Below are 23,779 nucleotides of genomic sequence, written 5' to 3' on the forward strand. Positions count from 1 at the left end.
GTAGAATAAGAGCATCAGGGCTGTGCTTTTCACCCAGAATCTATGGTACAGGACATTCAAAAAACTACCGTTGCCGGTCAGGAAAAGAGTAAACAATTCACGTAAATGAGAATATTTATACAGTGTTAAAATGGAGTCAAATTACTCTGAATTATATATGCTACCACTATATAATTTGGGTGGGTTTTCTTTAATAATGGGAGAGACTTGCACTACCTCCACATTTCTAGTGTCCTATGAATGCAAATTTATTAATGTAGAGGCACAGTGTTGTCATGGATAGAGAGCCAGTCTCCGGGACTGGAAGATATGAGTTCAAGTCTTCTTTCTGACATTTACTTGGTGTGACCCTCAGGCAACTCAGAACATTTTTCAATGCCTCAGGCAATTCTTTAGGACTCCAAGTTGAAGAATTGTTGCCAACATGTGTTGTTAGAGAAGGCTTCCTCATGGAGAATTCCCAATTAAATCACAGATGGAAATTTCTAAAAAATACTGTAAATCATCATATTGAAGTATTAGGGCTATTTAGCAGCCTAACTAGCTCCTTTTGTGCCTGGAGCAAGCAGCTCAAATGGGGATCCAAGATAAGTAGCAACAGGAAATATGCTTTAAAGTCAACTTTGTTATTCATAATTTGAAAATAATAAGAGCAACTATGACTCATTCAGCTAAGGAGTTAACTGGTAACTTAGTTAACCTAGTTAATTTACTGTGGTTGTTTCTACTCTGCTGAAATAGTTAAATAATGATATCATAGAATAGAAAGAACAATTCCTCTGGACTCGGAGAACCCAATATCATAGCCTACCTCTGAGTCTATCAATGTGATTTTAGTCAAGCCCTTTTATTTCTCTGGATCTCACCGTCCTCATCTCTTAAAGGAGGAAGTTAGATTAGATGACCATGGAGGTCTTTTCTCATGTGAAAGGAATGTTCTCACGAGTGTATAGGATAAATTAGCTCATCTCCTCAATTAAAGGGGTTTTTTCGAGATTACATGTTGATACAATTTTTAATAATGCCTTTCTGACATTTTGTGATCCATTTTCTTTCCTTCCCTCCCCTCCCTTCCCATTCCCCCAAACTGCAGATAAATAAAGTGAAGAACGGTATGTTCAATGTGCATTCAGATTCCATCAGTTCCTTCTATGACAAAGGATAGCCTTTTTTGTCATGAGTCCCATGAAGTTGTCCTGGATCCTCTCCTCCAAATTTTGATGGCCTGAGATTCACAATTACAAAACATATCCCAGTGGTATTTTTAAAATTCTCACACAAGCTCCAAATGGACTGAATTGAAAAGGCGATGAAATGCCATATGGCTATCGAACTTCAGTGCAGCAGATTGAATCATAGCTGCCATTTGAACTTGGAAGTTAAGTTCCCTTTGCTTTATTTAGTACCACAAATGTTTAGTTTGTGAAAAAAGGGAAACTATAGCCTTCCCATATTTCACACAGGGCATGGCTGGTGGAACCCTGCCCAGATGCCCCTTTTGTATGGGGCTCACTTTTAGAATGTGTTTCTGCTTAGACTGCTGTTCAACCAACCAACCTGTCAAGTTTGAGGGTTTGGGGTGGGAAAAGTTACTTAAAATATTTTGAAAGGGATGTCTTAATCTCCTTCTGCCTCTGACTCTCCTGGATTCCTTTTGACTTAATTGTAGCTCCACTTAACATTCCCCCATGCTTTCTTCTTTCATTACCTAACTGAAAGAAACAATGGCTGTAGATAACTATGTTGTGATGGGTAGAAGTTTATTGCTCCACATCTCTATCCTACTCTTGGCAAGCACAATTCATTATGGACTTGCATTTTTAACACTGCTCCAAGTCAAGAGGAATTTTTCCAACCCTTTCCCCCTTATCCATTAAAAGAAAATAGTGAAGATAAATTTGTAAGATTACACCCAATTTGAATTCTGTGGGTGAAATCCTACTGGGATTTCTATTTTTCCCATTTGATTATTCGAGATGGCTATTATTAGCCAAACCAGAATCTCTATTAGGCCAATTTCTTTTAAGGGGAACTTTCTTATTTTAAAAAAATGTCTTCCCAAGAGTTAACAGTTTTAGGGTTCATTCCTGTGCTAAACACTCAAATCTGGATAATGAATTCTTGAAAAGGTGTTAATGGAAAACAATCACTAAATCTTAGTAATTTCCCTGTTCGAAACAATTACTGATTAGACAAATGCAAATGAAAGCAACTCAAATATCATTTTTATATCTATCAGATTGGCTAAAAAGATAAAAGGATAAAATGATAAAAACCATGGAATTATCTTTTGAAAAAGACCTAGTACAATTATATGATCTCTAATTATGTTAACAAACCAAGTCTGTCAGAGAGAAATGCAAAACTAAGGGCCATGTAAAAAAGTTTTTAAAAGAAAATTTTAAAATAATAATAAAAAACATTTCATTCATTCACATTTATAAATAAAAACAAGGAATGTAAAATTATTTAATTAATATGTCTGCCCCTTTCAGACTTCAGAAAACTTTCAGGCGCTAAGAGACAAGTTACAGGGACAAAGAGACATAAAGGTATATCCCATTTAAGCTTCATTTTACCTTGCAAAGGATGATCCCATTGCTGATGAAAAATCATTTTGTACTTTGTAAAAGAGAAAATTTTCAATAAATGAATTTGTACTATTTAAATGGTTCAAGTTTTTGATGTCTAAATGAGACAGTCCAATATGAAAAGTCCAAAAAAGCAGTTGAGCAACCATCAGGGTTAATGAACTTGACCCTCAGGGCACAAATTGCTTCTGCCCATTTTGCCCATTTATTCACTGGTTTTATCTAGCAGAGGAGACTTAGTGTTTAAAGTAACTGTGGAAGGCTATAGATCAGAGTTCTGGCCTAGCCTAGAGAAATAAAGATTTAAAAAATGTACTGTCTAGTCCTCATAAATTAGAGTGAGGTCTCTCACTATAGAAATCTAGTTTATAAAAGACCAGAAAGAGTTATTGAATACCAACACTAAGTCTAAAAAGCATTTTCTTGCCAGAATAATCTTGTTCTCTTCTGTAGGAGTTGGCTAGCCCCAGTACTGAGACCCCAAGACAATAGAACTAAACAAGAACTCTACTAGTCCTTATAGTGAGACATTTTTTTCCCAAATGAAAAGGTACAGAAGTACTCCTTTTGAAGATTAGGGAAGACTAGCAGATTGGCTAATATGACAGCAAAGAAAAGTGATGAATACTGGAGGGGATGTGGCAAAGTTGGGACATTAATGCTTGCTGGTGGAGTTGTGAATTGATCCAACCATTCTGGAGGGCATGCTGGGTTTGTACCCCAAAGAGATAATAAGGAAAAAGACTCATACAAGAATATTCATAGCTGCACTCTTTGTGGTGGCCAAAAATTGGAAAATGAGGGGATGCCCTTCAATTGGGGAATGGCTGAACAAATTGTGGTATATGTTGGTGATGGAATACTATTGTGCTAAAAGAAATAATAAAGTGGAGGAATTCCATGGGGACTGGAACAACCTTCAGGATTGATGCAGAGTGAGAGGAGCAGAACCAGGAGAACATTGTACACAGAGACGGATACAGTCCAATATGAAAAGTCCAAAAAAGCAGTTGAGCAACCATCAGGGTTAATGAACTTGACCCTCAGGGCACAAATTGCTTCTGCCCATTTTGCCCATTGGTATGGTACAATCGAATGTAATGAACTTCTCTACTAGCAGCAATGCTTAATCCAGGACAATTCTGAGTGACTTACAAGAAAGAACAATATTAGGAGGTGGAGTCAAGATGGTGGCATAGAGGGAGTAAACGTTCAGACTTATGAAAACCCTTTCTTACCAATTAAAAACTAAATGCTCCTAGGGAACTAAAAATCAAACAAGACAGAGTCAAGGAATCCTCTTGTTGGACTCAACTTAAAAGGTACAGGCCCCAAAAGCCAGAATTTGATAAACTCTGGTTTAAGGGGAAGGAAGAAGGAAGGTCCCAGGACCCTCCCCCACCTAGAGCACTAAGCCTCCAGCGGCAGCTGGAACCTCTGAGTGGGCAAAGGAGCTGGTCTGGAGGGAGTACCTTGTGGGAAAAGCTGTGCCAGGCTCTGAGCATCCATCACAGGCAGTGGGGAAGCAGATAGAGGAGAAATGCAGAGCACAGAGCGGGAGGCATAGTTGCAGCCTTGGCAACACTCTATATCCCCCTCCCCTTCCTGAGGTTCCTCATGAAACACAGATGAGGAGGGTAGATACACCTAGGGTGAAAGTAAGAGGATGGAGCCATATCTATCGGGCATAAACTGATAAAAAGAAGGCAGGAATCACAATCATGATATCTGACAAAGCCAAAGTAAAAATAAATCTAGTTAAAAGAGATAGAGAAAGTAATTACACTCTGATAAAAGGCAGTATAGACAATGAGGAATTATCTGTACTCAACATGTATGCACCAAAGGGCATAGCATCCAGATTTCTAAAGGAGAAACTAGTGGAGCTCAAGGATAAAATAGATAGAAAGACTATACTAGTGGGAGACTTGAAACTTCCTCAATCCAAACTAGATAAATGAAAACAAAAAAGAAAGAAAGAAAGAGGTAAGAGAAGTGAATGAAATCTTACAAAAATTAGAATTAGTATATATGTGAAGAAAAATAAATAGGGACAAAAAGGAATACACCTTTTCAGCAGCTCATGGTACATTCACAAAAATTGACCATGTATTAGGGAATAAAAACATTGCAAACAAGTGCAAAAGAGCAGAAATAATAAATGCAACCTTCTCAGATCACAATGCAATGAAAATAATAATTAGTAAGGGTATGTGGAGAGGTAAATCAAAAATTAATTGGAAACTAAACAATATGATTCTCCAAAACCGGTTAAAGAACAAATCATAGAAACAATTAATAATTTCATTGAAGAAAATGACAATGATGACACATCCTTTCAAAACCTATATGATGCAGCCAAAGCAGTACTCAGGGGAAAATTTATATCCTTGAGTTCATATATTAACAAATTAGGAAGTACAGAAGTTAATGAATTGGGCATGCATATTAAAAAGCTAGAAAGTGAACAAATTAAAAATCCTCAGATGAAGACTAAATTAGAGATCCAAAAAATCAAAGGAGAAATTAATAAAATTGAAAGTCAAAGAACTATTGATTTAATAAACAAGGCTATAAGCTGGTACTTGAAGAAACAAATAAAATAGACAAAGTACTGGTCAATCTAATTAAAAAAAGGAAAGAAGAAAACCAAATTGATAGTATCCAAGATGAAAAGGGATATCTCACCTCAAATGTAGAGGAAATTAAGGCAATCATTAAAAGCTACTATGCCCAACTATATGGCAATAAATATGGCAATCTAGGTGATCTAGATGAATATTTACAAAAATATAAATTGCCTAGACTAACAGAGGAAGAAATAGATTACCTAAACAATACCATATCAGAAAAAGAAATTGAACAAGCCATTAAAGAATTCCCTAAGAAAAATTTCCCAGGTCCAGATGGATTCACAAATGAATTCTATCAAACATTCAAAGAACAACTAATCCCAATATTATGCAAACTATTTGACAGCATAAGCAAAGAAGGAATTCTACCAAATTCATTTAATAACACAAATATGGTACTGATTCCGAAACCAGGTATGTCAAAAACAGAGAAAGAAAACTGCAGACAAATCTCCTGAATGAACATAGATGCAAAAAGGTTAAATAGAATACTAGCAAAAAACTCCAGTAAGTGATCATGAGGGTTATTCATTATGATCAGTTGGGATTTATACCAGGAATGCAAGGATGGTTCAATATTAGAAAAACCATTCACATAATTGACAATATCAAGAAGCAAACCAACAAAAATCACATGATTACCTCAATAGATGCAGAAAAAGCCTTTGATAAAAGACAACACCCATTCCTATTGAAAACACTAGAAACTATAGGCATAGTAGGGCCTTTCCTAAAAATAATAAACAGTGTATATCTAAAACCATCAGCAAACATCTGCAATGGGGATAAACTAAAAGCCTTCCCAATAAGATCAGAAGTGAAACAAGGATGTCCATTATCACCTCTACTATTTAACATTTGAATTAGAGAAGAAAAAGAAATTAAAGGTATTAAAATAGGCAATGAGGAGACCAAGCTATCACTCTTTGCGTATGACATGATGGTCTACTTAAAGAGTCCTAGAGAATCAACCAAAAAGCTAGTGGAAATAATCAACAACTTTTTCAAAGTTGCAGGATACAAAATAAACCTACATAAGTCATCAGCATTTTTATATATCTCCAACACATCTCAGCAGTAAGAATTAGAAAGAGAAATTTCATTTAAAATCACCCTAGACAATATAAAATACTTAGCAATCTATCTGCTGAGACAAACACAGGAACTATATGAACACAACTACAAAACACTCTCCACAAAATTAAAACTAGATCTAAACAATTGGAAAAACATTGATTGCTCATGGGTAGGATGAGCTGAGATAATAAAAATGGCAATTATACCCAAATTAATTCACTTATTTAATTCCATACCCATTGAACAAAAAAACTTTTTTACTGAATTAGAAAAAAACCATAACAAAGTTCATTTGAAAGAACAAAAGACCAAGGATATCCAGGGAAATCATGAAAAAAAAATGTGAAGGAAGGAGGGTTTGCAGTCCCAGATCTCAAACTATACTATAAAGCAGTAGTCATCAAAACAATTTGGTACTGGCTAAGAGACAGAAAAAAGGATCAGTGGAATAGACTTGGGGTAAGTGACCTAAGCAAGACAGTCTATGATAAGCCCAAAGATCCCAGCTTTTGGGACCAAAATCCACTATTTGATAAAAACTGCTGGGAAAATTGGAAGACAGTGTGGGAGAGATTAGGTTTGGATCAACATCTCATATACTACACCAAGATAAACTCAGAATGGGTGAATGACCTGAATATAAAGAAGGAAACTATAAGCAAATTAGGTGAACACAGAATAGTATACTTGTCAGATCTTTGAGAAAGGAAAGATTTTAAAACCAAGCAAGAGCTAGAAAAAAACCACAAAATGTAAAATCAATAATTTTGATTACATCAAATTAAAAAGGTTTTGTACAAACAAAACCAATGCAACCAATATTAGAAGGGAAGCTTCAAACTGGGAAATAATCTTCATAAGAAAAATCTCTGACAAAGGTCTAATTACTCAAATTTATAAAGAACTAAACCAATGGTACAAAAAATCCAGCCATTCTCCAATTGATAAATGGGCAAGGGACATGAATAAGCAATTTTCAGTCAAAGAAATCAAACTATTAATGAGCACATGAAAAAGTGCTCTAAATCTCTTATAATCAGAGAGATACAAATCAAAACAACTCTGAGGTATCACCTAACACCTAGCAGATTGGCTAACATGACAGCAAAGGAAAGTAATGAATGCTGGATGGGATGTGGCAAAGTTGGGACATTAATGCATTGCTGGTGGAGTTGTGAATTGATCCAACCATTCTGGAGGGCAATTTGGAATTATGCCAAAAGGGCACTAAAAGACTGTCTACCCTTTGATCCAGCCATACCAATGCTGGGTTTATACCCAAAAGAAATAATAAGGAAAAAGACTTGTACAAGAATATTCATAGCTTCACTCTTTGTGGTGGCCAAAATTGGGAAAATGAGGGGATGCCCTTCAATTGCGGAATGTCTGAACAAATTGTGGTATATGTTGGTGATGGAATACTATTGTGGTCAAAGGAATAATAAAGTGGAGGAATTCCATGGAGACTGGAACAACCTCCAGGAAGTGATGCAGAGTGAGAGGAGAAGAACCAGGAGAACATTGTACACAGAGACTGATACACTGTGGTATAATCAAATGTAATGAACTTCTCCATTAGTGGCAATGCAGTGATCCTGAACACCTTGGAGGGATCTATGAGAAAGAACATTATCCTCATTCAGAGGAAAAAACTGTGAGAGTAGAAACACAGAAGAAAAACAACTGCTTGATTACATGGGTTGAAGGGATAGGGTTGGGGATTTAGACTCTAAATGAACATCCAAAGGCAAACACCAACAATATGGAAATAGGTTCTGATCAAGGACACAAGTAATACCCAATTAAATTGCACATCGGCTGGGGAAAGTGTGGGTGGAGTGTAGTGAGTTAAATAATGTGATTATTGTAACCAAGGAATAATGTTCTAAATTGACTAAATAAATTAATTCAAATAAAATTTAAAAAAAGATTGAACGCCATCCACATTCAGAGGAAGATCTGTGGAAGTTGAAACACAGAAGAAAAACAACTGCTTGTTCACATGGGTCAATGGTGATATTATTGGGGATGTAGACTCTAAATGACCACTCTAGTTCATTTATCAATAATGTAGAAATACATCTTGATCCATAACACATGTAAAACCCGGTGGCATTGCTCATTGGTTAGGGGAGGGAGTGGAAAATGATAGGGAAAGAACATGAATCTTGTAACCATGGAAAAATATTATAAATTAATTAATTAGATAAAATTTTCCAAAACTTGGGGGGGGGGGAATGAAGATTAGGGTAGAGTTTGTGGATTCTATAGGTGCTGATAGAGGTGAGAATGGGTGAGTTAAGGCAAGAATAAGACACAGAAGAACATTAATGAGGCCTATTAGGATCAATTATATGTTGTTGAAGCCCTCTGGAATTTCAGACCAGAAGGCCATCATTCTGTGTCTTTTCTTCATTGGTGTCCCTTATGAAAGCATAAAGTCTTTTCTTCTGGGCATGGAGAAAATCTGATAACATTTTCCTTTTTTTAATGTTTACCTTGTCTTTATGTATATTTTAAACCAAGCAAATATGCTAGTCTGTCTAAGTATCCTTACTGGGATTGTATTTGAAAGGAAATGATTAAAGGGGAATATCCCAGGAAAAGAGAAGAAAGAAAGAATTTTAAAATTGAAGCATATCCAGAAAGATTTCTCTGGCTTGGGGGCTTCTAATAAGAAGATAATTATAGAAGAGAAAGAAAAGTTATATTGGGAAATCTAACAAGGCAATGAATCAATAGCAAATTGGTCTGTATGTAGAGGGATAACCGTGAAAACTCTTCTACATCACACTACCAGTGCTAGTAGTTAGATGCATGTATATATGTATGCATGTACATATATCTAAATACATAAAATATGCAAGAATATATATCACATCTACTTTAATTCTATGGTATAGTTAAATGGATAGATGGGGGAAGTAGAGATGGAATTGAAGAAAAAAAGACAATCTTAATCAAATCTGATCAAAACATAACTATTAAAACAACAACAAAAAACCCTATAGAGATTCTATAAACTCGAGGCTATATAGGTATGTAGAAAAATAGATAAAAAATGAAATAAGAAATCTAGCATTTTTTATTGCTTATTACTCATGATATAAAATTTGACTTTTGTATTCTGTTGTTCAAAGCCTTTCACAGCGATCTTTCTTCAGTTATATACCATATTTCTCATGGACCCTACATCTCAGTCATACTGTCACTGCTGAAATGTACTATGTGCATATATGCTTTTAACCTTTGTTTGGAGCACAATATTTGTACGATTTATCTTCTTTGGAACAGCCTCCTCCTTCTCCCCTTCTCTAAATTCTATGATACCTTCAAAATCAGCCCAAGTATCATTTCTTCCATCAGTCTTTCCTTGCCACCTTCAGCCTTTGGTAGTTATTACTTCCTCTGAGCTCCAGGACCAGCTATTGTCCTTAATACTCATTTTGAACTTTAACAAATCTGTCCTTGAATGAACATTTTTACATGCCCTTTCTTGCCCAGTACAGTGTAAGTCATTTGAGAACAGAAATAGATTCTTCTACTTCTTTGTATTCCCAATGCAATAGTCAGCATCCCATAGGAAGCAAATCTCTCTAATTATTGTTTGAAATGAGCATGATATACATGGGAGAATAGACAGAGTAACACAAAGACAAAGGAGAACCACAAGAAAACAGGGAAAAGAGATATAAGTACATATGCCCATAGAAATGGAGAGATGCACTCCAAGGAGGAGTCAATGCAGAGAAATACTCTATACGTATGTAATAAAATAGTGATAATAGCTAGTACTTAAATAGCACCTATTGTATGCTAAATACTTACAAATATTATCTCATTTAATCTCACAGCAGTCTTTGAGGTTGGGGCTGTATTATCTTTATTTCAGAGTTGAGAAAATTGAGGGAACAGATTTTAGTGACTTGCCCAAGATCACACAGCTAGTAATTGTGTGGAGTTGGATTTGATTCAGTTCTTCCTGACTACAGGTCTGACATTTGATCCACTCTGCAGCTTAGCTGCCCTTTAAGAGCCTGCCTTTAATGGTTTTTAAGGAATCTTACATTTGACAACTCTATAATAAATACAACTACGTAATAAATAAATTCAAATATCATCTTGTAATAGTTACCAAGTTAGAAGAAATTAAAACAAGTGTAATACTTGGACTAGAGATGTGAGGTTTCTCATCCTTGCATTATCTAAAAGGAATGCATTGTTTATTATGGAGATTTCAGAAAGTTTGGGCTGATCAGGTAGAGACAGTATTGTAGAAAAGAGAACATTTTCTTATCACGCCCTTTAATCAAAGCCAGCTCTCACAATTGGTTCAGAAAAAATACTTTGTACCCATCAAAAACAGATGTCTTAGCAGAAATACATCAATGTGACTACAACGTCCCATGCTCATCATTTTGGGAAACTGAGCAGGACTCATCCTCACAAACATTTTAGTCATCCAGTTTTATTTTAGAGTGGTGAACATTTTAAAAACACAAAGATGCCAGGCATATGTTAGAAATAGTATGTCTTCATTTTAGATATAAATATTTTATAATTAACTGCACCATTAGAAAAATTTGAAATAAATATGGCTTGCAATTAAAAAAAATTTTTAAATGTGATCCAATTTAACACATTATAAGGGGAAAAATATTAAACGTTAATATCATGATCCTTATTACTTACTCTTTTTTTCCCCTAGTATGTTTTTTAAAAGGCCCATTACCTCATGTTTATCTTCTTCTGTGCTTCCTGATCAGAATGCACTTTGCCTCAGCAGTTAAGGAAGTCATAGCTTTCTAAGCAGGCATTTCAAATAGCATTCATAAAAGTAAAATGCATAATAACCAGAGATACATGAATTATGTACTCCATAAGCCAAAATTAAACTGGAAAATTGTCTAAGTGTGAAGGGTCAGGGCTAATAAACCTCCGATAATCTCCTGTGTTCTATCCCTAAAGAAAATTAAATTTTAATGATCATGATAGCTCACTGTTCAGGAATGTCACTCCAACAGATCACTTAAATGATAGCTCGGCTCCGGAACTGAGTTAAGAGCCTGAGATCTTTCCTCCATAAGTGCCTTCTACAATCCTACGTGTCCTTGTTGCTTTGGGTACCCTTTCAGAATTATGAGACCCAGGACACGTTAGGTCAGGAATCAAGAGGAAACACAGAGAGCTGTAAAATCAAGCAGTCTTGGGTCCTTTCATGAGACGGTCTTTCAGTCAATTTTGGCTAAATATCCTTAGGTGCTACAGTCATTCTATCCCAAAGTCCCAAAGTATGAGGGCTTGGACCGCTAACGGGAGACTCCTACACAGTAGAAAACTGTTTCAAGGGCATAATGAAGGATTCATAGTTTGCTCTCTTTTGACTTCAATAGAAGACTTACTGAATGTTCTTATTTTAATCAGTGGGCTTGAAGAACTGAGCTTAACAAAATCTGCTTAGCAAAGAAGCTGTTGCTGATTTTTTGTACCTTCATTCGCCACTAATCTGATCATCCTTATGTACTTGGGGGCTTTGGGGCAGGTCTAGAACCATCAACATGGATAATGCCAAGGTTTTGCCTCTGAGAAAATATGCCCTGCACTGGGCTACTGTGTAGGTGGTAGCAGCCTCTTTACATTAACTTCTTGGCCAAACTGGCTTCATCTTGAAAAACTACCATACTCAGAAAGTCTCTTTTTCTCTTTCCAGCAGAATCCAGGTCTGCAGGTCTCTGATTCAATGAGAGGTATGATGGAATTAATACTTAAATCTTATTTCAAATTTTTCCAGATTATATTATTAATACAATTTCAATAGTTGTTTTCTGACATTGTATAACCCAAGATGGTAGGTAATATCAAATAGATTATACCTATAGTAAAATGTATATTTCCATGTTCAATATGAGAAATTCATAGAGGAAACGAAGTGAAGAATAATATGTTCAATTTGCATTCATACTCTGGCTATTCCTTCTATGGCAACGGATTTTATTTTTTTTTGTCATCATTCTCTTGGAGTAATACTGGATCCTTATCTTGTTGATAATAGTTAAGTCATTTAGAGTTGATCATCATATAATAACATATATATTTGCTTTTACTGTGTACAAGATTCTCCTGGTTCTGCTCACTTCACTTTGCATCATTTGATACAAGTCTTTCCAGGTGTTTTTGTGATTATCTTCTTTGTCATTTTTTAATGGCACAATAATATTCAATTACAATTATGTTCTACAACTTGTTCAGCCATTCTCCAATTAATGTGACATTCCTTTTACTTCTTTGCCACCACAAAAGACCTGTTATTAATATGTTTATAGGTTATTTCCCCCTATCTTTAATCACTTTGTGATCCAGAACTAGTAGTACTACTGGGTCAAAATTTAAGTACTGCTATAATCTCTTTAAAGGTATTATGTTTGAAAATTTGAATCAATATTCATTATGAATATTAGTGTATAGTTTTCTTTCTCTGTTTTTGTTCTTCCTGGCTTAAGTATCAATATTATATATGTGTTATAAAAAAGAATTTGGTAGAGCTGCTTCCTCAGCTATTTTTCCAAAGAGTTTATTTAATATAGGAATTAATTTGTACTTTAAATTTTGGTAGAATTCACTTGTGAATTCATCTGGCTTTGGGGCTTTTTTCTCAGGGAATTCATTAGTGGTTTGTTCATTTTACTTTTCTGAGATGGGATTGTTTAAGTAGTCTATTAGCTCTTCTGTTCATCAGAACAATTTATATTTCTTTAAGCATTCATCTATTTCACTTAAACGATCAGATTTACAAGCATATAATTGGGCAAAATAACTCATAATAATTATTTTAATTTCCTCTTCTTTGGTTATAATTTTGCCCTTTACATTTTTAATACAGGTAATTTGGTTTTTTTCGTTCTCTTTTTTATCAAATTAATCAATGGTTTATCTATTTTATTGTTTTCTTACTTTCAATTTTATTAATCTCTCCTTTGATTTTCAGGATTTTTATTTTAGTTTTTAATTGGAGGATTTATGTTTACTCTTTTTATAATATTTTTAGTTGCACACCCAATTCATTGATCTGTTTTCCCCTTTATTTTACTGATGTAAGAATTTAGAGAAATAAATTTACTACTTTGACTGCATCCCAAAAATGTTGGCATGTTATCACTTCATTGTCATTGTCTTTAATGCAATTATTGATTGTTTATATCATTTTTCTTTGGCCACTTATTCTTTAGCAAAAGGTTATTTAGTTTTCAGTTATACTTTTTTCCTGTAGTCCTATGTTGAGCATAATTTTTATTGCATTATGATCTGAAAAAGATGTCTTTAATATTTATGCTTTTCTTCATTTGGTTGTGAGGCTTTTATGTCATATTATATTATCAGTTTTTATGAAGATACCATATACTGCTAAGAAAAATGTAATCCTTTCTCTTCCCATTCAGTTTTCTCCAGAGGTTTAGCAAGTCTAATTTTCCTGAAATTCTATGTACCTCAGGAACTTCTTTGTTGGTTATTTGTGGCTTGATTTATCTAACTTTGAAAACTAATATGATTTTGTCTATTTCCTCTTGCAACTCATGGAATTTCTCCTTTAGGGATTTGGACGCTATGTTATTTGGTACGTGTATGTTTAATATTGATATTACTTCATTGTCAATGGTTTCTTTAATCAACATGTAATTTCCTTCCATATCTCTTTTAATTAGGTCAATTTTCACTTCTGCTTTGTCTGAAATTATAATTACTACCCCCTGCTTTTTTAACTTTAGCTGAAGCATAGTAGATTTTGTTCCAACTTTGTCTTTATTCTATGTTTGTGTATGACTGTCTCCCTGGTTTCTTGTAGGAAACATTGTGGGATTCTGGTTTTTAATCTATTCTTTTATCTTTTTCTATTTTATGGGTAAGTTTATCCCATTTCCATATATAGTTAGTATTACTGTACTTGTTCCTCTCTATCATGTTTTTGTAACAGTTAAAATTTGACTGTTATGATTAAAATTTAGGGGAAACTGAGGCAGGTAGAAATTAGTTTCTCTCTGCAAGGAGTATTATATTTTTAGAGTTTTATTAAAGGTTGAGAATTTGAGAATATACAAGTAAGAGAAGCACATTCTAGGTGGGCCGAGAGGCCCATTTTAACCTCACCTACATCATGAAAGAGCCCTCTGCTTGCAAGCAGAAACAGGAAAGCAAGCCTAGGTGGATACCGTCAGTTTAAATACCCCATGTCTCTCTCGACCCAGGTGAGGTTACAAGGCGTTTTGGGAGGTGAGCAAGGACTTCTGGGAAATGGAGTCCCGGGTTCAAGTCTTCATTTTTACATTTTCTCTATTTACCCTTCTCTTCTCTCCTTTCAGATTTCCCCTGCTCACAACTGTTTTTCCGTTTTTTCTCCTATTTACCTAGCTCCCTGAGTTCCTTCTCTATTTTTTGTCTCCTCTCCCTTTTTTTGTCCCCTGCTCCACTTTTGGCTAAAATAGGTTTTTATACCTGAGGGTGAATGTCTTTCTCACTTTGTGTCAATTCCAATTAAAGTAAGGTCCACACTTTCCCATGCAAGTCATATATAAGCAATTGTTTCCTTTGATTACATTAAGTCTATTAAATACTTTTTGTCTATCTTGTACCATATAAATCTTTAGCATCCTGGTTATCTCTTTCCATGTAAGTATGCAGTTAGTTTATCCTTGTGAATTTAGTGTGAAGTGCACTCCCTTATTCCACCTGATACCTCCTTAGGCAGGATGCCACTGAATCATGGAACTAAAATGCTACCTGGAGTTCTGACTTACGGAAGGGGCTGGAGGAAGCCCCCATGGTGATGTGTCTGAAATTCAGGTCTGAAGACTCAGACTGAAGTTCAGCCCATCTCATCAGAGCATCCCAGCAGGAGGGACAAAAACTGGCCATATGAGCAAGCAAGAGGCAGGGTGGTGGCTTTCCTGGACCCAAGCCACCCTCTCACTCCCTTCTCTGGAATATTTAATGCTAGTCAGGAACTGGCCTTATCTCACTGGCCAATATCAGCCAGTGTAGCTTGCAAGCCCCAGGGAGCCACTGGGCTTAGAAGCTGGCAAGCATGGCGTGGCTTGGAGGTTTTTTAGTTAAGATAACCAGTGTGTATAATTGAAAATCTGTTACTCTGAAAAAGAGCTACATTTCCTGGGACCCCACTGACTTCCTGTCATTATGTACTTTCTGTAGACACTTGGTATTAGCAAGTGGGCAGTCGTCTTGGGCCTCTTTCTTGAGCTTGCAGCCAGCATGGTGGAGGTGGTAAGGCTAAGCATGGGGATTTTGAAATGTGCAAATCAGCCATGGGCACGTGGTCTTTATTTTGCATTCTCTTTATTCCTTGATTTCTAATGATCATTAAGAAATCCCTTAAAATATAATATTTTTATTATTGAGACTAATTTTAATTTTTATATCAGGTGATATTTCTCTCTCTAACCTTTAATAATAAATCATTATAAACTCTTATACAGTCTCCAAAGAATTTTAATCTTTATTATCTGCCCTAATTCCCTTGAGTATTTTCTGTTTACCTTTTTATGTTTCTCTCAAGTGTCAAATTTGCTTATTGAATTTTATTTTTAGCTCTGGCCATTTCATCAGGAATGCCTGGAAAGTCCTCTATTTCATTAAATCTGCACCCTTTCCCTTCAAGTAATATGCTTAATTTCACTGAATAGGTTATTTTTATTTATTTTTTTGCCTATATCCTTTGCCTTATAGGATATCACATCCTATGCCTTCTAATCCTTTAATGTAGACGCTGCTACGTCCTGTATAAACCTGAACATATTTGAATTTTTCTCTTTTTTTTTTCTGGTTGCTTGTGGTATTTTCTCCTTGAATTTGGAGTTCTGCAATTTCACTATAGTAGTCCTATAATCTTTAAATCGGGGTTTTCTTTCACAAGGTAATTGATAAATTCTTTAAATTTCTGTTTTCCCTTTTGTTCAAGAACATCAGTGCAATTTTCCCTGATATTTTCTTTCAGTTATAGTGTCCAGGTGTTTTGTTTTTTATCATCATGGCTTTCATCCAATCCTGTTATTCTTAAATGATCTCTCCTGAATCTGTTTTCCAGAACATTTATTTTTCCAGTGAGAGATTTTAGATTTTTTTATGTTTTCATTCTTTTGACTTTGTTTTATTGTTTCCTACTGTTTTATTAAGTCTAAACTTCCATTTGTCTAATTCTAACTATTCAGGATCCATTTTTCTTCTTTGAAACTCTGTACTTCCTTTCTTAGAGAATGATTTTTTCTGTTTGAAGTATATCTCCTTTTAAGAGAACTTCCTTCAGTAAGCTTTTGCTCTAAGCTGTTAATTTTTTCTATAATTTTCTTTTCTAATTTTTCTTCTAAGTCTCTTACTTGATTTTTTTATCCTTTTTTGGAGCTCTTCTAGCAGTTCATTTTGGGCTTAAAATCCCTTCCCATTTTTCTTCAAGGCTCCATGTGTTGTTCTTTCTTATTGCTGTCCTCACCTGAGCTTACATTTTGGTCATCTCTTTGGCTGATATATTTTTTTCTGTCATCTGGGATTTTTTTCTGTCTTTTGTGCATTTGGAAATTATGTTCCCCTTAATTTTGTCTAGCTCTGTTCCTATGTTGAAGGGAGTACTGTCCCATGTTTGTACTAAACCTCGAGTTTGATTAGCTGTCTCAGTCCTCGATGGAGCACTCTGCAGAGGTGACCTGGTTGGCAAGCTCTTTAAAGGTTTATACCTCTTCAGTTTCAGGTGCAGTTTGTGCTGGAATGAGTCAGATTCTGCCCAATCCCACCAAAGCTGCCCCTTGTTGGGCTGAGTTCCTCTTATTTCTGCCTATGTTGGGTTATGCCAAGTCTTTGTTTCTGGTTTTTCCTGTTCAGTTCTAAGTACAAAAAGGATGGCATCCCTGGACCCTGAGGCGTGGTGTTTTGGGTGCCCAAGGTCCCAGGCAAACTCTGGGGAGTGGGCTAGCCACATTTTGGACTTGGAATCTGGTGGAACTAATATTATAAGCTAAGAACTTAGTGCCCCTCCATTCTCCAGGGATTGTGTTGGATAGGGGTGATGTCTGTGTTCTGGCTATTACTTTGAAGTAAATATTCACTGACAAAAGCTAATCTGAGTAAAAAGTATGTAAATTGAACTGATATGCTCAGATCCCTAAAACTGAGGGGACAAAATTGTTTGAAGCTTGAGCCAATGACAGAAACTTGAACCCCTCCCCCCGACTCTTTCCAGATCCTAGAGAACCCTGGAGGAATGTTATAAATGAAACATACCTGGCCCTTAGGCAGTAGAGGTCAGAATAGTGACCATTACCCTTATTTCTGAGGCAGGTATATGGTACAGTTGACAGAGGACTGGGCTTGGAGTCAGAAAGCTCAGACATTTATAAATGGGGTGACTCTGGGCAAGTCACTTAACCTTCTCAGTTGTGAAATGTTTATACTAATAGCACCTAATGACCAAGTTGTGAATATCAAATGAGACAATATTTATGGATTACTTAACAGAGTGATTTAATAGAAAGGATTCAATAGAAGTTTATTTCTATCCTTCCTTCCTTGATATCTTCCTTTCTTCTTTCCTTGCTTGTTATCTTTCCTTGCTTCCTTCCTTCCATCCATCCATCAAGGTCTCCATCATCTTTCAATTTAACCAGGCCTGCAAATTTGATGCCATCCTTTACTCTTCATAATTCTCTCCTTCACCCCACATATTCAATCCATTGGCAACTCTTGTTATTCTATCTTGTCAACATCCCTCACTTTCTTCTTTTCCTCACCCCTATGCTTGCCATCTGAGTTTAGACTTTTATCATGTCTTTTCTGGTCTACTGAAACAATCTGTGAATTTGTCTCTCTTACCTCAAGTGTCTCCATACTTCAATCCAACCTCCATACAGCTGTAAAAGTTAGATTCTCAAAACACAGATAAGAGCATGACCCAAGGCAGATCAGTGAGCTCTGCTGTTCAGTCATTTTTCAGTCATGTCCAACTTTTTGTGACCTCATTTGGGTTTTTCTTGCCAAAGATACTAGAAACTAAAGGAGTGCCCATCGTTTTGGAAATGGCTTACCAAAGTATATGAATGTAATTGAATATCATTATTCCATTAAAAATGAAGAAAGAGTTAGTTTCAAACAATCCTGTGAAGGCTCTGATGAATTGATACAGAGGGAAGTCTACAGAGCCTGGGAATACTTTACAAAATAGTAAACAAAATTGACCTTGAAAGACCTAAAATTCTGATTAATGCAATAACCCACTATGATTGCAGAGGACTGGTGATGAAACATACTTGCTTTCCAACATGGAGGAGATAAACTCAGATATAGAATGAGACCTGGAGTATCAGATATGGCCAGTGACTTTAATAGACTATACATAAAGCCATTCCATGATTGCTTGTCTACCTGCTTTTATGGAAAAATAACTATCTTCTTGGATCAAAATTTGCATTTTTGGCGTTTTTGCTGAGGTGGGTTGAAAAAGCTTTGTATAACAAACTGATTCTAATATCTTATTTTCTTTTGAGTAATTGAGGAGAAAAACGAGACTAAAGAAAAAAATAGTAGAATTAAGGGAATTTTGTCAAATGGGTCTTTGCAGTGGTTTGGAGTACTTATTGCTACCTTGAAAAGCCAAAGAATCATGTCATAACCACTTATATTAAATCAAATTAATATTTACTAGAGACAGCAAAAACATATCAAAATAAATAATTTCAAGAAAAAGAAAGTACTAAGAAATAAGAGGATGATGAAAGAACTGATGTGGAATTTACTACTTGAATTGTTCTTTGAGGAAAACTAGAAGTAAATGCAGTGAAGCAGAGATGAGGTAGAAATGCATTCCAGATGTGGAAGATAGCTTTTCCCTAAAAAATATTTTAGGTTGTTAAATATATCTTAACATTATTAAAAATTTTTCTTTTTAGGGAAAGGTGAGTCTGCGGTTGTTGGGTTGGGTTTTTTTAAAATATTATTTAAGTTTTGCTAGTCCTCAGTTTACCAAAAGTCAAAATAAAAATAATTTAGCATTTCTAGCTGACTCCATTTTATATACCTCAGTCCAAATAGTTAGTTTTATACTTCAACTTAAAAACATCAATTAAAAAACTACAAAAAGAGATCTTAAAGTTTTCCTTTCATTACTAACAAGCAATGGCAAAACACTAATAAAGCCAGCTTTAAAACTTTCATTGAATTCAGTGAAGTATGACTTTTATTAGATTACTATTCATTTTTCAACTCATTTAAAACACTCAACTAAAATACTTGTAAAAATTACTTCACTTTTTTTCCAGCTTTGATTGGAATTTTTCTATGTCCTTGGTAAGTCTTGCCTGTCAGCCTGTATATTGGTTTTAACATATGTATTTGATAATTTTCTCTGATTTTACTAAGAATATACGATGATCCTAAGAGGATAAAATTACATTTCTTATATGAGTATATCAAAACCTATATTAAAAAAGCCATTTCAATTTAATAAGCATAGTTTCCAAATGATTCTTAACCCCCAAAGTGCTCTATTACATGAAGAACTTTAAACTACCTTCTTTCCTGTTGTCAACTTTTAATTCCAATATTTTCACATGTCACTCTTACGTTTTAAATTGTTCTATAAAGTGTGGCATATTTAATTTTTATTTAAGGAAAAGTTTCCCATAAAAGACAAGGTTATGTTAAGGTCAACATATTGTATTCTCATAAACCATTTATTTTCAACTTTCCATATGCCCATGCCAAACTCCTTTATTGAATAGAACCACTTCCTGGTTGCAATTATGGCAAGCACCATATAAATTCAGGAAGCTGCAATATAATTACATTGAGTGACATCAGAAGAGGTTTTCTTCTTTTAGTGAATAGAATTTTATTACATTTGTTCACATGGCAGAGCATATAAGCTTGACTCCACAGAATTTGACTCTTCGTTGAAGAATAAATCAGATATTATAAGGATCTTCAGGAATATTTTAAAAGGATAAAAGGATAAAATCATATTCTTGTTACTGAAATGTCATGAGTATAAGTTTGTGGTCTTTTTAAGGTCTTCTACTCTGGTAACAAAGGGTCAACCCAAGAAGTCAACTATAGCCTACAGAACCCTGTACCAACTCGAGCTGCTGGAGCAGGTCCTTTGTATCTGACAATCCAGCCCAACTCCTTGTCAAGGCCAACAAGTAAAAGTTGTCTTACTGGAGCTCCTATAAAGACATATATCAGGAAGATGATGACATCTACCAAGGATTCTTTCTTTTTGTGAGTCCTTTATCTCATTCTTAAGTAACAGAATACATTTCTCATCTGCTGTAACTTTATTTTTCTCATAAAAGCCAATATTTTGAGCTAGCCTAAATGAATGTTCAAGTGACTAGCATATGAATCTGCAAAACTGAAAGATGTATTTTGCAAGAAATACAGTGTGAAAAGGTAGTCATTATAATTTTCTTAAATTTTAAAAGTGTATTTTCTAGTGTTTTGAATATTTTTTCTTTCATTTTTAATATTACCCACATTTCCCAATGGATTTCCCCTCTCCCCCTCCCAAAGAGTCATCTCTTAAAACAAAGAGTGAAAAAAAGGTGTGTTGGGAGGAGAATCACCAAAACAAACTACCACGTGAGAAATGATCTGACATTGCATTAATGATGTGACATTGCTCCACTTCTACAATGGAGCGATTTTCTTATCTCTTCTTTGGGACAGAGTTTCGTTGTAATAATTTTATAAAATTAAGTTTTAATGATTTATCATTTTTATTTAGTTTATTTCAATTAACAAATTCTCCCCCTTATCTGCCCTCCTACAATGAAAGAAATAAAAACCCCATATATATGCACAGTCAAAAAATTTAATTGCCAGTTTGGCCGGGTCCACTTTTGTATACACTGTATTATACATAAATACAATGAATCCTATTTTCCAACCTTAGTTTATTTAATTTACAACCATTCTCATTATTTATAAATTAAATTAAAATTAAAATTGGCATGTTAAAAATAAAGTTGATTTTTCTATTGAAAGTTTAGGAAAAGAGTCAAATTCAAATACTCAATAGCAAATTTTGATGCACATCTAAGTTAACATATTGAAACAAAGAACTTTTATAAGAAAGACTTTCAGCTATGCCCTTCTTAGATTTTTGATTATAGATAAATTCATGCTGGGCTGTAGTTTGTGGAAGGAGCCAGAGGATTCCAAGAGGAGGAACATTTATTCATGGCAGTAACTATCTTTTTTTTTTCTGTCTCTGTATTTCTTTCCCCTAGCAAAGTGCTCCAATATAACAGGTACCTAATACAAAATGTTAGGGAAGGTAGGTGGCACAGTGGATGCAATGGTAAGCCTGGAGAGAAGAAGATTCATTTTCCTGAGTTCAAATCTGGCATCAGACACTTCCTAGCTTTGTGACCCTGAACCACTCACTTCACCCTCTTAACTCTCCGTTTCCTCATCTCTGAAATAAGAAGAGAAGGAAATGGTACCCACTTTAGTGTCTTTGCTCCAAATTGTGTCATGAAGTGTTGGGCTCAACTGAAATACTGAAGAGCAACAACAAAAGTAAAATGTTTGTTAAAATAAATTCCACTTCCTAAAGTATTTACAGTGAAGAGAGGTAGAGAAATAGCTCCAGGATTCTTACGCAAATTAATAGTTTATGCTCATAAAGCCCAGTATAAGGAAATATCAAGAATCAACAGTTCCTCTGTGGCATTTGGCTAATCATACTTCTTTTGTTGGCTCTCCAATAGGATGAAATGAACTATATTAAAGTAATATGTCTCTGCATATGTTTTGGATACGTTTGCTCTGTTTTTTCCTCTCTTCTTCTTTCCCCCAAACCCAAACATAGAATCATAGAACTTAGAACTGAAAGGATTAGTTATTTTAAGTAAGAATTCACTCATTCATGATGAGCCTTGTTAGGACTCCATTCTCCCCACCTTCCCATTTGAAATAGAATCAAGTAGGAGGCAGGAAGAAACCCAGTGTGTCATAGTGGAGAGAAGGTTGGACCTAGAGACAGGAGCACTTGGATGCTCATCCTCTTTCAAAGGCTGTGTGACTCCAGCATAGACATTTCACATCACTCATACTCATCTTACTCATGTGTGAAATGGAAATACAGGAAAAAAAAATAAAGAAATAACTAGAGCATTGTTTCACAGCTTGGCTAGGAAGAGCAGATATGATAAGATATATGAAACCCTTTGAAAACATAAAACAATTCACAAATATGTGTTATTTAATATGATAAGAAATGCTGTCTCTGAAGTCTGTTGAAGAACTCACTGTGGAAGCTTGGGAAGAATATTTCATTTTTCTAAGTTTCCTTTTTGTCATTTTCAAAATAAAGATAGATTAGAAGATGATTGAATCATGGATTTGAAACTGGAAGGGGTCATAAGGTATCTTCTAGTTTTAAAATTCTATGAGTCTATGTGACTGACCTAAAATTTCTATGAGAAAGCACTGACCAATGTTAATGGATTAAATGAACATTGAACCTGTTTTTCCTCTTCATTCAAAGTTGACTCATAAGTGAATAACAGTAATATGTTACTGAATTGAAGGAGTCCTAGATATGGAGTCAGAAAATCTAGATTACTAGTTAATAGTCAATAGATCCTGAACAAGTCACTTAACCTCTTTAGAAAAACTGGGGAGGTTGATCTAACTAGTTTCTAAAGACTTTTTTTTTTATTTATGCATCTATAATTTGATAATGATATGATCCATTCTATGTTGAACAAAGGCCAGTTCAGAAAATGTTCTGGAGTGGCTCATAGGCAGAAGAAAAATAGCAAACCAGGGTCTTGAGGAGCATTGTAAATTAACAGGAGCTTAACAAGTACCTGTTCATTGATTGATTGAGAACAAAACACTCTCTGTGTTTAATTTTTAAATTTTTATTTGTTTTATTTATTTTGTGTTTAATAGGTAAAAAGTAAACATGACCAATTTGTACCCTCTAAACAAATTATTTTTATTTTCTAGAAATATGAATGAGCACATTTTTTTTCTTAGTGAAAATGGTATTCCATTCTAGAATAAATTTCATTATGTCTTTGCTGCTATAATGAGGCACCATAGTATCTTGTGATAAATGTTACATTTTAAGACAAAATTATAAAGTAAATGGATGAACTTTCTAGGTCTTAGTCTAAGAGTTTCAACATAGTTTGATTGAAATGTCACAGAAAGGGCAACTAAGTGGGTCAGTAAATAGTCAGACCTAGAGAAAGGAAGTCCTAGGTTCAAATTTGGCCTCAGTCATTTCCAAGTTGTGTGACCTGGGGTAAATCATTTAACCTCAACATTCAGCCCTTACCACTCTTCTATTTAGAACTGACACTATCAATTATGAGACAGAAGGTGAGGATTTGGTGATTTGGTTTCTTTTTTAAGTAACGTCACAGAGTAATTTTAAAATATATGTGTGTAGGTATGCACATATATGTGTGT

Source organism: Monodelphis domestica, chromosome 8, assembly GCF_027887165.1.
Source record: "Monodelphis domestica isolate mMonDom1 chromosome 8, mMonDom1.pri, whole genome shotgun sequence".
Classification (NCBI taxonomy): Eukaryota; Metazoa; Chordata; class Mammalia; order Didelphimorphia; family Didelphidae; genus Monodelphis; species Monodelphis domestica.